This window comes from Rattus rattus, chromosome 4 (assembly GCF_011064425.1).
Source record: "Rattus rattus isolate New Zealand chromosome 4, Rrattus_CSIRO_v1, whole genome shotgun sequence".
Classification (NCBI taxonomy): Eukaryota; Metazoa; Chordata; class Mammalia; order Rodentia; family Muridae; genus Rattus; species Rattus rattus.
The window spans coordinates 140,363,912-140,378,875 of NC_046157.1; positions in this window are offsets into that span (position 1 = coordinate 140,363,912).

Here is a 14,964-nt window from a genome sequence, read left to right on the forward strand (position 1 = left end):
TTTTATTACATTTCAAATGATATCCCCTTTCCCAGTTTCCCCTCCATAAACTCCCTATACCCTCAACCCTCCCCCTCCTTCAGCTTCTATGAGAGTGCTCCCCCCTCCCCACACCCACTCTTGCCTCCTGCCCTGGCATTCTCCTACACTGGCCATTGCCTCTTCACGGGACCAAGGGCCTCTCTTTCCATTGATGCCAGATAAGGCCATCCCCTGCTACATATGCAACTGGAGCAGTGTGTACTCTTTGGTGGTTTAGTCCCCGGGAACTCTGGGGGTTCTTGTTGGTTGATATTGTTGTTTTTCTTATGGAGTTGCAAACCTCTTCAGCTCCTTCAGCCCTTTCTCTAACTCCTCCACTGGGGACCCTATTGTCAGTCCAATGGTTGGCAGCAAGCATCCATATCTGCATTGGTAAGACTCTGGCAGAGCCTCCGAGGAGACAGCTATATCAGGTTCCTGTTCAACAAGCTATTCTTGTCATCAGCCATATTGTCTGGGTTTGGTGGTTGCATATAGGATGGATCCCCAAGTTGGGTAGTCTCTGGATAACCTTTTCTTCAATCTCTGCTCTACTCTTTGTCTCTGTATTTCCTCTTGTGAATATTTTGTTCCCCCTTCTAAGAAGGTCTGAAGCATCCACACTTTGATCTTCTTTCTGGTTTAGCTTCTTGTGGTCTGTGGATTGTATATTGGGAATTTGGAGCTTTGGGGCTAATATCCACTTATCAGTAAGTGCATATCATGTGTGTTATTTTGTGACTGGGTTACCTCACTCAGGGTGATATTTTCTAGTTCCATCCATTTGCCTAAGAATTTAATGAAGTCATTGTTTTTAATAGTTGAGGAATATTCCATTGTGTAAATTTATCACATTGTCTGTATCCATTTCTCCATTGAAGGACATCTGGGTTCTTTCCAGCTTCTGGCTATTATAAATAAGGCTGCTATGAATATAGTGGAGCATGTCTCCATATGTTAGAGCATCTTTTGGGTATATGCCCAGGAATGGTATAGCTGGGTCCTTAGGTAGTTCAATGTCCAATTTTCTGAGAAACTGCCAGACTGATTTCCAGAGTGGTTATACCAACTTGCAATCTCACCAACAATGGAGGAGTGTTCCTCTTTCTCCACATTCTCACCACCATCTGCTGTTACCTGAGGGTTTTTTGTTTTTGTTTTTGTTTTTTTTGTTTGTTTGTTTGTTTTTATCTTAGCTGTTCTGACTGGTGTGAGGTGGAATCTCAGGGTTGTTTTGATTTTCATTTCCCTTATGACTAAAGATGTTGAACATTTCTTTAGGTGTTTCTCGACCATTTGATACTCCTCAGTTGAGAATTCTTTGTTTAGGTTTGTCCCCCATTTTTAATAAGGTTATTTAGTTCCCTGGAGTCTAACTTCTTGAGTTCTTGGTATATTTTGTATATTAGCCCTCTATCAGATGTAGGATTGGTAAAGATATTTTCCCACTCTTGATTGCCATTATGTCCTATTGACAGTGTCCTTTGCCTTACAAAGTCTTTTCAAGTTTATGAGGTCCCATTTGTCACTTGTTGATCTTAGAGTATAAGCTATTGGTGTTCTGTTCAGGAAATTTTTCTCGGTGCCCATGTGTTCTAGGTTATTCCCCACTTTCTCTTCTATTAGTTCCAGTGTTTCTGGTTTTATGTGGAGGTTTCTTAGTCCTGAGTGTGGAGCACCTGGATCAACATCCCTTTATCCATCCTGACTTGAACTACACCCTTACTAATCTGATTGACTGGGTCTCTAATATCACGTTGGGTGATTTTTGTGTGTTTATTTTTTTAACTAGTGGTTATCAATTCTGGACTAATACTTTCAGATAGAACCTTAAAGAATGCTAATATACAAGGATCATCCTTGATCACCTGGACTCTTTGGTAGGAGAGGCACACTTCTAGATGTTTCTATAGAGCCTTGCAGGTGATTACCTGTGCAAGTGGGAAGCAAAGCCACACACTATTCAATTGACTCTTTTGGTCCTGTGAAAGCTCCATGCCCCATCGTAGGGGAATGCTAGGGTGGTGGAGATGGGAATGGGAGGGTAAATGGGGGTGAACCCTCATAGAGGCAGGGGGGAGGGATGGAATAGGGGGTTTGTGGAGGGAAAACTAGGTCGGGATTAACATTTGAAATGTAAATAAATAATCAATAAAAAGGATAAAAAGTTGAATATATTGAGGACACAAACAATTATCTAACTTTTATTTACTTTAGTGTGAAATTATTGCTATGGATTTTAAGAAAATAAACAATACTAAGTATTATAAGAGGAAAGAATAGCCAAGAAAGATGACCACAAGAATGTTGGTACATTTATGTAGCTATTTTATTGGGTTCTTATACCTCTACTACCCTCATATAACCCTAATCCCATCCAACCTCCCAACACTAGGTAGAAAAGAAAAGAAAGTTTAGAGGGAAAAGTGGTCTAAAGCTCTTTAGACTATTTGCTGTTGATTAGTGGCTTCAGGCTCCTAGGGTTAAATCTAATTTTCATTGGCAAAATATTTCCAGCCGATCAGCAATACATCAAGGAAACAGAGCAGCATAAACTAGCAGGGACCAGCAACAGGGCGAGGGCGGGTGTTTGTGGAGGGGAGAGAAAGCATCCTCTAGAAGCTCTCCCAATTATACCCTCTCCAGAGTGCCCAGAATTAAACTATCTGCAACTGGCAAAAATCACACCTTGCAAGTGCACAAGGCAAATCATAATCACCTGCTGTGAAGCAGCCTCTTACCCCACACCTGGGATTAAAACAAAAACTTATTCACATAACATAACTGAATTTTTCAAGAAACCAATATTCTCACTACACAAAAACTTTAAAAAGATGCCCCCACCAAGACACACTATTTATTCATCTTTATTTTCAAGTCTTTAATCAATGTTTGATCATGAAATACTACAAATGTCATGATCTGTAATAACTGTCTTTTGGGCACACATTAGAATATAGGAGGACTGTGGGAAGAAGTTGAATATGAACAAAAGTATTATCTAAATTTCTTGAAGAATTAATAAAAATATTATTCCAGACAAAACAAAAACCAGTTCACCTTCCTTATACATGTTTTTAAAATATGCTCAATACTTACATGGATAAGTAGTTTTGTTATTTTAAATTTACATGCCTTTTTCTTTTTTTATTTCTCACAATCTTATGTATGGATGTATTTATTCTCATTTCCCTACTTCAGATTCTATGGGCCCACATATGGGTTTCTGTACAGAGGGAATGGTACTCAATGCATCAATTGCGATATTGGTTGATATTGTTGTTCTTCCTATGGTGTTGCAAACCCCTCCAGTTCCTTCAGTCTTTTCTCTAACTCCTCCATTAGGGTCCCCTTGCTCTGTCCAATGGTCAGCTGCAACCATCTTCATCTGTATCAGTAGGGCTCTGGCAGAGCCTCGCAGGAGACATCCATATCAAGCTCCTGTCAGCAAGTACTTCTTGGTCAGCAATAGTGACTGGGTTTGGTGGCTGCAGATGAGATGGATCCCCAGGTGAGGCAGCCTCTGGATGACCTTTTTTTTCAGTCCCTGCTCTACTCTTTGTACCTGTATTTCCTCCCATGAGTATTCTGTTCTCCCTTCTAAGAAAGAATGAAGCATTTATATTTTTGTCTTCCTTCTTCTTGGACTTCATATGATCTGTGAATTTTTTCTTGGGTATACCAAACTTTGGGGCTAATATCCACTTATCAGTGAGTGCATACCATGTGTGTTCTTTTGTGACTGGGTTACCTCACTCAGGATGATATTTTCTAGTTTATTTCATTTGACTAAGAATTTCATGTAGTAATTCTTTTTACTAGCTGAGTAGTACTCTATTGTATAAATGTACTACATTTTTCATATCCATTCTTCTGTTGAAGGGCATCTTGGTTCTTTCCAGCTTCTGGCTATTACAAATAAGACTACTATGAACACAGTAGAGCATATATCCTTGTTATATGTTGGAGGATCTTTTGAGTGTATGTCCAGGAGTGGTATAGCTGGGTCCTCAGGTAGTACTATGTTAAATTTTCTGAGAAACCTTCAGACTGATTTCCAGAGTGGTTGTACCAGCTTGAAATCTCACCAGCAATGGAGGAGTGTTCCTCTTTCTCCACATCCTCACCAGCATCTACTGTCACCTGAGTTCTTGATTTTAGCCATTCTGACAGGTGTGAGGTGGTATCTCAGGGTTGTTTTGATTTGCATTTCTCTGATGACTAAGAATATTGAACATTTTATTAAGTGCTTCTCAGCCATTCGGTATTCCTCAGTTGAGAATTCTTTGTTTAGGTTTGTACCCCAATTTTAATAGGATTATTTGATTCTCTGGAGTCTAACTTCTTGAGTTCTATGTATATATTAGATATTAGCACTCTATTCGATGTAGGATTGGTAAAGACATTTTCCCAATCTATTGGTTGCTATTGTATTAGTGTATCTGGTTTTATGTAGAGGTCTTTGATCTACTTGGATTTGAGCTTTGTTCAAGGAGATAAGAATGGGTCAATTTGTATTCTTCTACCTGCTGACCTCTAGTGGAACCAGCACCATTTGTTAAAAATGCTGCCCCCCTCCCATTGGATAGTTTTAGCTCCTTTGTCAAAGATCAAGTGTGGGTTCCTTTCTGGGTCTTCAATGCTATTCCATTGCTCCCTGCCTGTCTCTGTACCAATATCATGCCATTTATTTTAATGTTTTTTATCATGATTGCTCTATAATGCAATTGGAGTTTAGGGATGCTGATTCCCCTGAAGTTCTTTTATTGTTGAGAATAGTTTTTGCTATCCTGGACTTTTTGCTTTTCCAAATGAATTTGCAAATTGCTCTTTCTAATTCTATAAAGACTTGAATTGGAATTTTGATGGGGATTGCATTGAATCTGTAGATTGCTTTCAGCAAGATGGCCATTTTTAATATATTAATCCTGCCAACCCATAAGAGAGCTCTTTCCGTTTTCTGAGATCCTCTTCAATTTCTTTCTTCAGAAAATTAAAGTTCTTGTCATACCGATCTTTTTCAGTTGCTTGGTTAGAGTCACACCAAGGTATTTTATATTATTTGTGGCTATTGTGAAGGGTGTCATTTCTCTAATTTCTTTCTCAACCTGTTTATCCTTTGAGTAGAGGGAGACTACTGATTTCTTTGGGTTAGTTTTATATCTAGCTCCTTTGCTGAAGTTATTTACCAGCTGTAGGAGTTCTCTGGTAAAACTTTGGGGTCAATTAATCATACTATTATACCATTTGCCAATAGGGATTTTTGACTTCTTCCTTTCCAATTTGTATCCCTTTGACCTCCTTTTGTTGTATGATTGCTCTTGCTAGAACTTGCAGTCCTACACTGAATAAGTAGGGAGAGAATGGGCAGCCTGTCTAGTCCCTGATTTTGGTAGGATTTCTTCAAGTTTAATGTTAGCTACTGGTTTGCTGTATATTGCTTTTACTATATTTGGGTATAGGCCTTGAATTCCTGATCTTTCCAGGATATTTATCATAAAGGGGTGTTGAATTTTGTCAAATGCTTTCTCAGCATCTAATAAAATGATCATGTGTTTTTTTCCCTTGAGTTTGTTTATATAGTAGATTACATTGATGGATTTCTGTATATTGAACCATCATTGCATCCCTGGAACAAAGCCTACTTGATCATGGTAAATGATCATTTTTATGTGTTCTTGGATTTGGTTTGTGAGAATTTTATTGAGTATTTTTGCATCTATATTCATGAGGGAAATTGGTCTAAAGTTCTCTTTCTTTGGAGGGTCTTTGTGTGGTTTAGGTATAAGCATAATTGTGACTTCAAAGAATGAATTGTTTCTATTTTTGTGGAATAGTTTGGACAGTATTGATATTAGGTCTTCTTTGAAGATCTGAAAGAATTCTGCACTAAACCCGTCTTGTCCTGAGATTTTTTTTGGTTGGGAGACTTTTAATGAGTGTTTCTATTTCTTTAGGGAGTATAGGGACTGTTTAGATGGTTTATCTGATCTTGATTTAACTTTGGTACCTGGTATCTGTCTAGAAAATTGTCCATTTCCTCCAGATTTTTCAGTTTTGTTGAACATAGGATTTTGTAGTAAGATCTGATGATTTTTTTTTGGATTTCCTCAGTTTCTGTTGTTATGTCTCCCTTTACATTTCTGATTTTGCTAATTTGGATACTGTCTCTATGCCCTTTGGTTAGCCTGGCTAAAGATTTATCTATCGTGTTTATTTTCTCAAAGATCAGCTCCTGGTTTTGTTGATTTTTTGTATAGTTCTTTTTGTTTCTACTTGGTTGATTTCAGACCCGAGTTTGATTATCTCCTGTCATCTACTCCTTTTCAATTTGATTATTTCCTGTCATCTATTCCTCTTGGGAGTATTTGCTTCTTTTTGTTCTAGAGCTTTTAGGTATGTTGTCAAGCTGTTAGTGTATGCTCTCTCCAGTTTCTTTTTGGAGGCACTCAGAGCTATGAGTTTTCCTCTTAGCACTGCTTTCATCACATCCCATAAGTTTTGGTATGCTGTGCCTTCATTTTCATTAAATTCTAAAAAGTTTTTCATTTCTTTCTTATTTCTTCCTTGACCAAGTTGTCATTGAGTTCAGCTTCCATGTGTATGTGGGATTTCTGTTGTTTTTGTTCTTACTGAAGACCAGTCTTAGTCTATGGTGATCTGATAAAATAATACCATGCACTATTTTAATCTCCTTGTATCTATTGAGGCCTGTTTTGTGACCAATTAATTATATTGAGATGGTACTATGAGGTGCTGAGAAGAAGGTATATTCTCTTGTTTTTAGAATGAAATGTTCTATAGATGTTTGTTAAATAAATTTGATTCATAACTTCTATTAATTTCACTGTGCCTCTGTTTAGTTTATGTTTCCATGATCCGTCCATTGATGAGAGTGTTATGTTGAAGTTTCCCACTATTATTGTGATTGTATGAGGTACAATGCTTGCTTTGAGTTTTAGTAAAGTTTCTTTTATGAATGTGGGTGCCCTTGAATTTGGAGCATAGATGTTCAGAATTCATCTTGGTAGCTATTTCCTTTGATCATTATGAAGTGTCCTTCCTTACATTTTTTCATATCTTTTGGTTGAAAGTCGATTTTATTTGATATTAGAATGGCTACTCCAGCTTGTTTCTTGGGATTATTTGCTTGTAATTTTTTCCCCAGGCTTCTACTCTGAAGTAGTGTCTGTCTTTGTCACTGAGGTGTGTTTCTTGTATGTAGCAAAATGCTGGATCCTCTTTCCATATCCAGTCTTCTAGTCTATGTCTTTTTATTGGGAAATTGAGTCCATTGGTGTTAAGAGATATTAAGGAATAGTGATTGTTTCCTGCTATATTTGTTATTAGAGGTGGAACTATGTTTGTGTGCCTTTGGGTTTGTTGCAAGATTATGTTCTTGCTTTTTCTAGGGTATAGTTTCCCTCCTTGTGTTGGAGTTTTCCATCTATTATCCTTTGTAGGGTTGGATTTGTGGAAAGATAATGTGTAAATTTGGTTTTGTCATGAAAAATCTTGATTTCTCCATCTATGGTAATTGAGAGTTTTGCTGGATATAGTATCATTTCCTGGCATTATTGTTCTCTTAGGGTCTGTATGACATCTGTCCAGGATCTTCTAGCTTTCATAATCTCTGTTGAGAAGTGTGGTGTAATTCTGATAGGTCTGCATTTATATGTTACTTGACCTTTTTCCCTTACTGCTTTTAACATTCTTTCTTTGTTTTGTGTGTTTGATGTTTTGACTATTATGTGAAGGGATGAATTTCTTTTCTGGTCCAATCTATTCAGAGTTCTGTAGTTTTCCTGTATGTTCATGGGTATCTCTTATTTTAGGTTAGGAAAATTTTGTTCTATAATTTTGTTGAAGGTATTTACTGGCCCTTTAAGTTGCAAATCTTCTCTCTCTTCTATATCTATTATCCCTAAGTTTGGTCTTCTCATTGGGTCCTGGATTTCCTGAATGTTTTGAGTTAGGAGCTTTTTTTTTGCATTTTGCAATTTTTTGACTACTGTGTCAATTTTTTCTATAGTATTTTATGCCCCTGCAATTCTCTCTTCAATCTCTTGTACTTTGTTGGCGATGCTTGCGTCTATGACTCTTGATCTCTTTCTTAGGTTTTCTATCACCAGGGTTATCTCCTTTTATGATTTCTTTTTTTTGTTTGTTTGTTTCTATTTCTATTTTTAGATCCTGGATGGTTTTATTCAATTCCTTTACCTGTTCAGTTATGTTTTCCTGTAATTCTTTAAGGGATTTTTGTGTTTCCTGTGTAAGGACTTCTACTTGTTTACCTGTGTTGTCTTGTATTTCTTTAAGGGAGTTATTTATGTCCTTAAAGTCCTCTATCTTCATATGAGATGTGATTTTAAATCCAAATCTTGCTTTTCCAGTATGTTGGGATATCCAGTATTTGCTATGTTGGGAGAACTGTGTTCTGATGATGCCAAGTAGACTTGGTTTCTGTTGCTTAGGTTCTTGTGCTTGCCTCTCACCATCTGGTTATAGCTGATGTTAGTTGGTCTTGCTGTCTCTGACTGAAACTTATCCCTCCTGTGAGCCTGTGAGCCTATAATCCTGTGAACCTATGATCTTTAGATTCTTTGTCTCTTTAGAAATAATTTTTTTAAAGAATAAAACCTTGAAATGTAAACCTCATGTGAACTTGAGATTTTTGTTTCCATGAGGAAACTGATATTGGAACACAGCCACACTCGTTCACTTATGTGTTGTCTGTTGCTTTATATCATGATAGGTCAAGTGAGTGAACAGAGAAGCTGTGTTTGCAGGAACACACAACATCTACAGTACAGTATAGCTGTAGAAGATACTGTAGCTATAGCATATGCTATTTGGCTTATAAAAGAACAATAGAGAACATCACAGGTATAGACCTGTGACTGAATCTGTGTCATATATAGTTTCAGGGTGGGAATCAGTCAATGAGTTGCCTCTATGACTGAGTTGACCTGTAGGCATGTCTGGGGGGCATTTTCTTAATTTCTAAGGTATGTAAGAGAACCCAACCTTCTTTGGGCTGTGCTGTCACTGAACAGCACACTGGGTTGTATAACAAAGCAAGCTGAGCAAGCCATGGGAAGAAAGCCAGTAAACAGTGTTCCTCAGTGGTCTCTGCTTCAGTTTCTGCCTTGAGTTCTTGCCTGTTTATCTTTATGCTGCAATGTATCCAGTAGGACAAAGGAACCCTCCCCTCTCTAGCTGCTCTTTGAAATGATATTTATTGCAGCTACAGTAAAGTGCTACAACATATTGCTTGCCTCAAATTTTTTTACCCCTTGAGAATTTTATGAGAAAATATTCTTTCATCAATGATTACAAGGCCTATTTAAATTGAAATGTAAAATGTTGATAAAACAAATGTAAAACTCAATTCAAAAAAACCCATGTAGGGCAGTATCTTCTGATTGTAGTGATAAAACTAGTACCTAGTTTTCAGAAATAATATGGCTGCAGGTGTAAAAAAATTCTCATAAATATGAATATCTTTCTTTGACTCAACAACTTTTAGGAATTTTTGTTAAGTACTATTTTTAAGACAAGGTCTCATTTTTGAAGCCCATGTTCTCTTGGAATTCACTATTTAACCCATGCTGCCTTGAACCTGGTACAACCTTCATTTCAAGTGCCCTCGTGCTAGGATTACAGGTGTGTGCTACGATTCCCAGCTCTGTTAATACAGTAACCTAAAACTCCCAAGTGAGAGTAAATTATCCATCTCCAGCAGGATGTTTTCTGCTCTGCACAGTGTATGGTTATGAATGTGCTGCTTGAATAGTGTGCCTTAGCACCTGAGACCTGTTATAGGCAAGAATAATAAATTCTACACAAGAGCTAAGAGCTTGGAAACTTACCCCTCCATTTTCATATGTGAGTTGACAGAAATATTTCACTAACCAAGAAATTAAAAATTAACTTAATTTTAGAATGTGTATTTTGTAAAATATAGGCTATTTGTAGTATGGGGATGGACAGGCATATGTAAAAATCGGACTCAAAATAGAAAGTAATTTTAAGTCAACTAAATACAGATGGTTCCATGACTGAATAACTTACTGAACTCTATCTGGAGAAGAAATATCAATAAATTACATAACCAAAATTAATAGACTGCAGTGTTCCTGACTGCCTCTGAAGCAGAACACTTGAAACCTTCAACTTCCCATCCATTACCCTTCAATAATAATTACAATAAATTCAGTAATTTTCTTTTGAGAATTACACGTTGTTCTGAAAGTCTAATTGACTAGAACACAGGATATAAGCAAGAATTTTTATGATCATTTTTGTGACTAGAGAGCTAAGTCTAACTGGACATGCAGAGAAGCAGATTTGACATTTTTTCTGTAAAGCCCTCAAATTTCATTAAGGTGACACTGCTTTATTACTTACCAAGGCCTGTTCGGACTTTTGGAAACTTTTTATTTGCATTTATTATTATATAAGCAAATAAATCTACTTGCATTCTCTTAGAAGCTAGTGTCTGAGCTAACAGCCATGTATTAGCCAGTAATGGATGGGCTGATGATCCAATAAGGGAAGAAAGTGGGGTTCACTCATAGCAATTGTCAGGGCAGGGTGAAAGGTAAAAGCATAGAGAAGTTCTTGTGCTTTTTACCACTAGCAATGCTGACAAATATTGTATCCCCTGGATGAGAGGCTTTGCAGTAGGAGAATATTTGCATCAAGATTTCCAGGTTATCTACCTATGGGGAACTGCCCTTTCAGAGGTGCAGAAAACATGGTTGCAAAGAACTCTAGTGTATACTATTGAGGTCTAAAAGTCACCCCACAAACCACACAATCACTGATCTCAGTTGGATAGGGATGTTTTATTGAATGTACACCCCAATACTGACAAATTAGGACCTTAGCTCAGAATTTGGGGGCTGAGCCACAGCAATGGAAATTCAGCCCTGAATATTTCTCAGGGCCAGCTTATAAAGTACAAAGCCCCACAAAAGTCAAAGTGAACTCATATGCAGGTACAGGAAGTACTGCCCAGGGGTCATTTCTGATTCAAGGTATTTTAGACATTACACTTCATATTGACATTTAATTTGATGGGTCCTAGGTAAATTTTTATGGAATTTCTTAAGATTAACAAACCTCAGAACATATAGAACCTAACAGAATATGTGATCAGCACGACCTTTTTCTGAGTCAGGTTATTTTTCTGTGTTCATGACTTGCAGGCATGTTACAGCAACAATAGGAAATATCTGGCAGGCATGGAACAAAATGGCTACAGTTGTGATGGAGATGGGAAGACCTCAACATATAATTTACTCCAGGTTATATATCATCTTCTTTAGCAGTGGTTCTCAACCTTCCTAATGCTCTGACCCTTTAACACAGTTTTTCATGTTGTGATGACCCCTGACCACAAAATTATTTCATCGCTACATCATAACTATAATTGTGCTACTGTTATTAATAATCAAGTAAATATCTGATATGCAGGATATCTGATATGTGACCTTTTTGGGTATGACTCTCATCTCATCCATTTATCTGAGGACAGAAAAGTGACATTTACATTTACACTTAGGTGTTTTATTATAACATATACATTATCAGTTTCTGTAGTCAGAAGAATATACTATACTACTTTAAGTTTTGTTTTGTTTGTTTTTTCCTTGAAGCAGGGGATAGAATCTATTGGCTATTGTTTTTCCTGTACTTGAGAATTCTAGTCTGATTTAACCAGGTTGTCTATAAGATTATGGGCCTGGTTCTTTTGAACTTCATTTTCTCTGAATGAGGAGAAATTTGTAGGGAAAGATAAGGGGCCTAGGTCAGGTTTACAAACTAGATACCTGCAGCATAATGCCTACAATAATATGAAAGTAAAACTGTCAGCCAATAATTATGTCAGCTTACAGGTGATTGTGCTGGGCTCCTCCCAGGTACCTAGGAATGGCTTAGACCATCACCTGATCCTGCCAGCTGTGGCCTGACAGCATTTAAAAAGACTATTTCTCACTCAGTTCTCTTCTCTCTCTCTTCCTCTTTCCCCCTATCTCCCACTCTTTCTCTTTCTCTCCCTGTTCTCATGTTTCCTACTGGCCCTTCTCTCTCCCTTTCTGTCCTTTGTCCCAGCTTCTCTGATCTCATGGCTCTGCTCCCTTCTGTCTGCATGCCTCTATTCTTTCTCCAGGTCCTCATTTCCCCCTTTCTCCAAGGGTCTGTTGCATGGTGTGATTTCTCAGCAGGACACCTTGGCGTATGCCCTGCCGTGCCCTGCCCTGTACTATATTTTATAACATTTGGTGCTGTAACTCAGATGGACTTTTGGGTGCTTGTGCTCTCTTCTGCGATGTGTTGAAGTCTTACATGCCAGGACCCTATCCCCAGTCTGCTAGCAGGCTCACTTTTCTGCAACCTGATAGCTAGATTTCTGCATTCAATACCAACAGATTGCTGCGTTCTCCACCTGTGGCCACACTTTTCCCTTGTGAGAGGCTTAACTCTTCTCTGGCATAGTTCCTTTCCTCATAAATCCTAGTTCTCACTGAACTGTGCTTATTCAAGCATCTTGCCCTGGTTTCTGCCCAGCCTTGTGACAACCTGTCTGGCCAGCTTGTAGTGACTAATTCTAGTCCTACCTGTGTCTTGGATGCCTTGGACTCCTCTCCTAACCCATGGGAACTGCATACACTTATTGCCAGAGATCCAGTAAATGGAGATTATCCACTTGCTATTTTTATTTTCTCCAAGCCTTGTTTCTTCCTGACTGGCCTCCTTCCCCACATCTTGTCTGTAAGTTACAACAGGTCAGGGGAGAGTAGGACACACCTGCTTGTGTGGATCATTTATCTATGATTTTGATTCCAAATTCTAGCAAGAGTCCTATTTCATGATTCTAGATCTTAGCCTGCCCACATGGATTCACATGCCCCCTTCCCTATTTCTCCTCTTGGCTTTCTGAAGCTGGCCTGCAGGCACTTGTTCTCCTTTAATGGACTCATATTTCAATTACAAATCGACATACCTGATATCCAGATTGTCACCACTACAGACAAATAACTCTCAACTATCTTATATGTAAACTTACTCTGTTCTACATTTAAAATTCTACTTCCCACCTCTTAAAAATATTCCTTTGAATTCTGCTCTCAGCAAATTATATATTAAGTTTGTGCTCTAAATTCTTATCTAAGGATTTATAAATTGCTCACTGGGTATGGGTTAAAATATATATAATCTGCAACAATATTTGGCTTTATTCAACTCTTCTTAATTACTTATATATGTATGTAATTACATACATACATATATATGTTTATATGTAACTTAAATTCAACTCTTGTTTATTGTATATGTGCAATTTGGATGCAACTCTCATTTAAAAAGTATGTAAAAATAGATCTACTAGAAAAAATCTATTAAATATTAGCAACCATGTTGATCACATAGGTGACAACCTGCCATGCGACTTCGTTATCTTAAGATGATCATGGGTTAGGAAACAGCAATTATAAAACTTCTTGATCTTAATTAACTTTGCTTATTATTATGTTTCCTTTTAGACTAAGAAAGGAACAAGTCTTATATTTTAAGTTGGTATGGATTTTTATGATGATGATAGAAATTCAAAGTTATATTGTTGCAACATACTGTATGTACATGTGATTCAACTCTGGTTTAAAATATTTATATATAATTATATATTTATAATATATAATATATAAAATATTCTTTATACAATGATGAAATTTTAAGGTTAAGGTCTATTCAGATTACCAAGCACTAATTTAAAATGTATGTATAACTACATATGTTTTTGCTAGTACACGGCCACTCTATGCCTCTTTCTGACTGGTCTTACTTGTGTGAATGAATGCTGTTCTTTCTCCTGTCACCAGCCACATAGGCTCAATGTGCCTCTTGGTTTTCTGGCCACAGGATCTAAGATAATAGGATTTCAAATATTATTTAAATATGGATAGTTTTGAAGTTGTTTTACACTATTCTGCTTTATTTCTAGCTCTGAAAATGAGTTATCACTCACTCTTTTCAGATCCAGGCAGGTTTTTAAAGTCCAGGGTCAAAAACAGGATTTTTGAGTTATAAATTATTAGATATAGTTAAGACTCATAACTTAGGGTTAGTGATTGAAAGTTTGTTCTTAAGTAATCTTAAACCATGTGACATTCCATTCTGGGATATGAGCAACACATGGCTAGTCACTATTTTTGCTAAGGGCTGGAGAAGGTGTAGTCATAGCTTCACTGCCATCTTGGTTAAGGGCAGCCACATGGCTGGCAGCCATATGGAGAGTCATGGCTTCACCACCATCTTCTCTAAGGGCAGCAACACGTGACATGAACAGACCTGGGAAGGAGGTCTCCAAAGATACTTTTACACTGAAATATTTTTGTTTGATTTCTGTTCTATCTTGATAAATTGTCTACACCATTGCTCTATATCTTTACTCTTAAGGAGGTGTTTTATTTTGGTATTACTAAAAACACAATTGAGAGATTTTAAATTTCTTTTTTTAAAAATTTGGATGTTTAAAACATTAAAAAGATTAAAAATTGCTGCCTTAAAACTATGTTTAGACTTGTTTTTGTTAATGTTATTAAGCTATATGTAGCTTTATATATTTATAAGCTATACTTTTTTATAAACTAAATCAGATGGGTAACGTTTACATTAATGCTCTACAATGATTCACCATCAAAAGTTTAAAAAGTTTCCAATCTCTTTATGGACTACATTTTTGGATTGAAAAGTTTTATTTTGATACTAGAAGATTTTCAACTCAAAATCAAAAAATAGAACAATTCTATTCTCATAAAAGCTACCATAATTAATAAACGCAAGTTGACAGTAACCTTATATTGATCAAATGCTTTAATATTTTCAGAATTATATTTGAAGTCATATGAATAATTGATTCAATTAATTACAAGATTA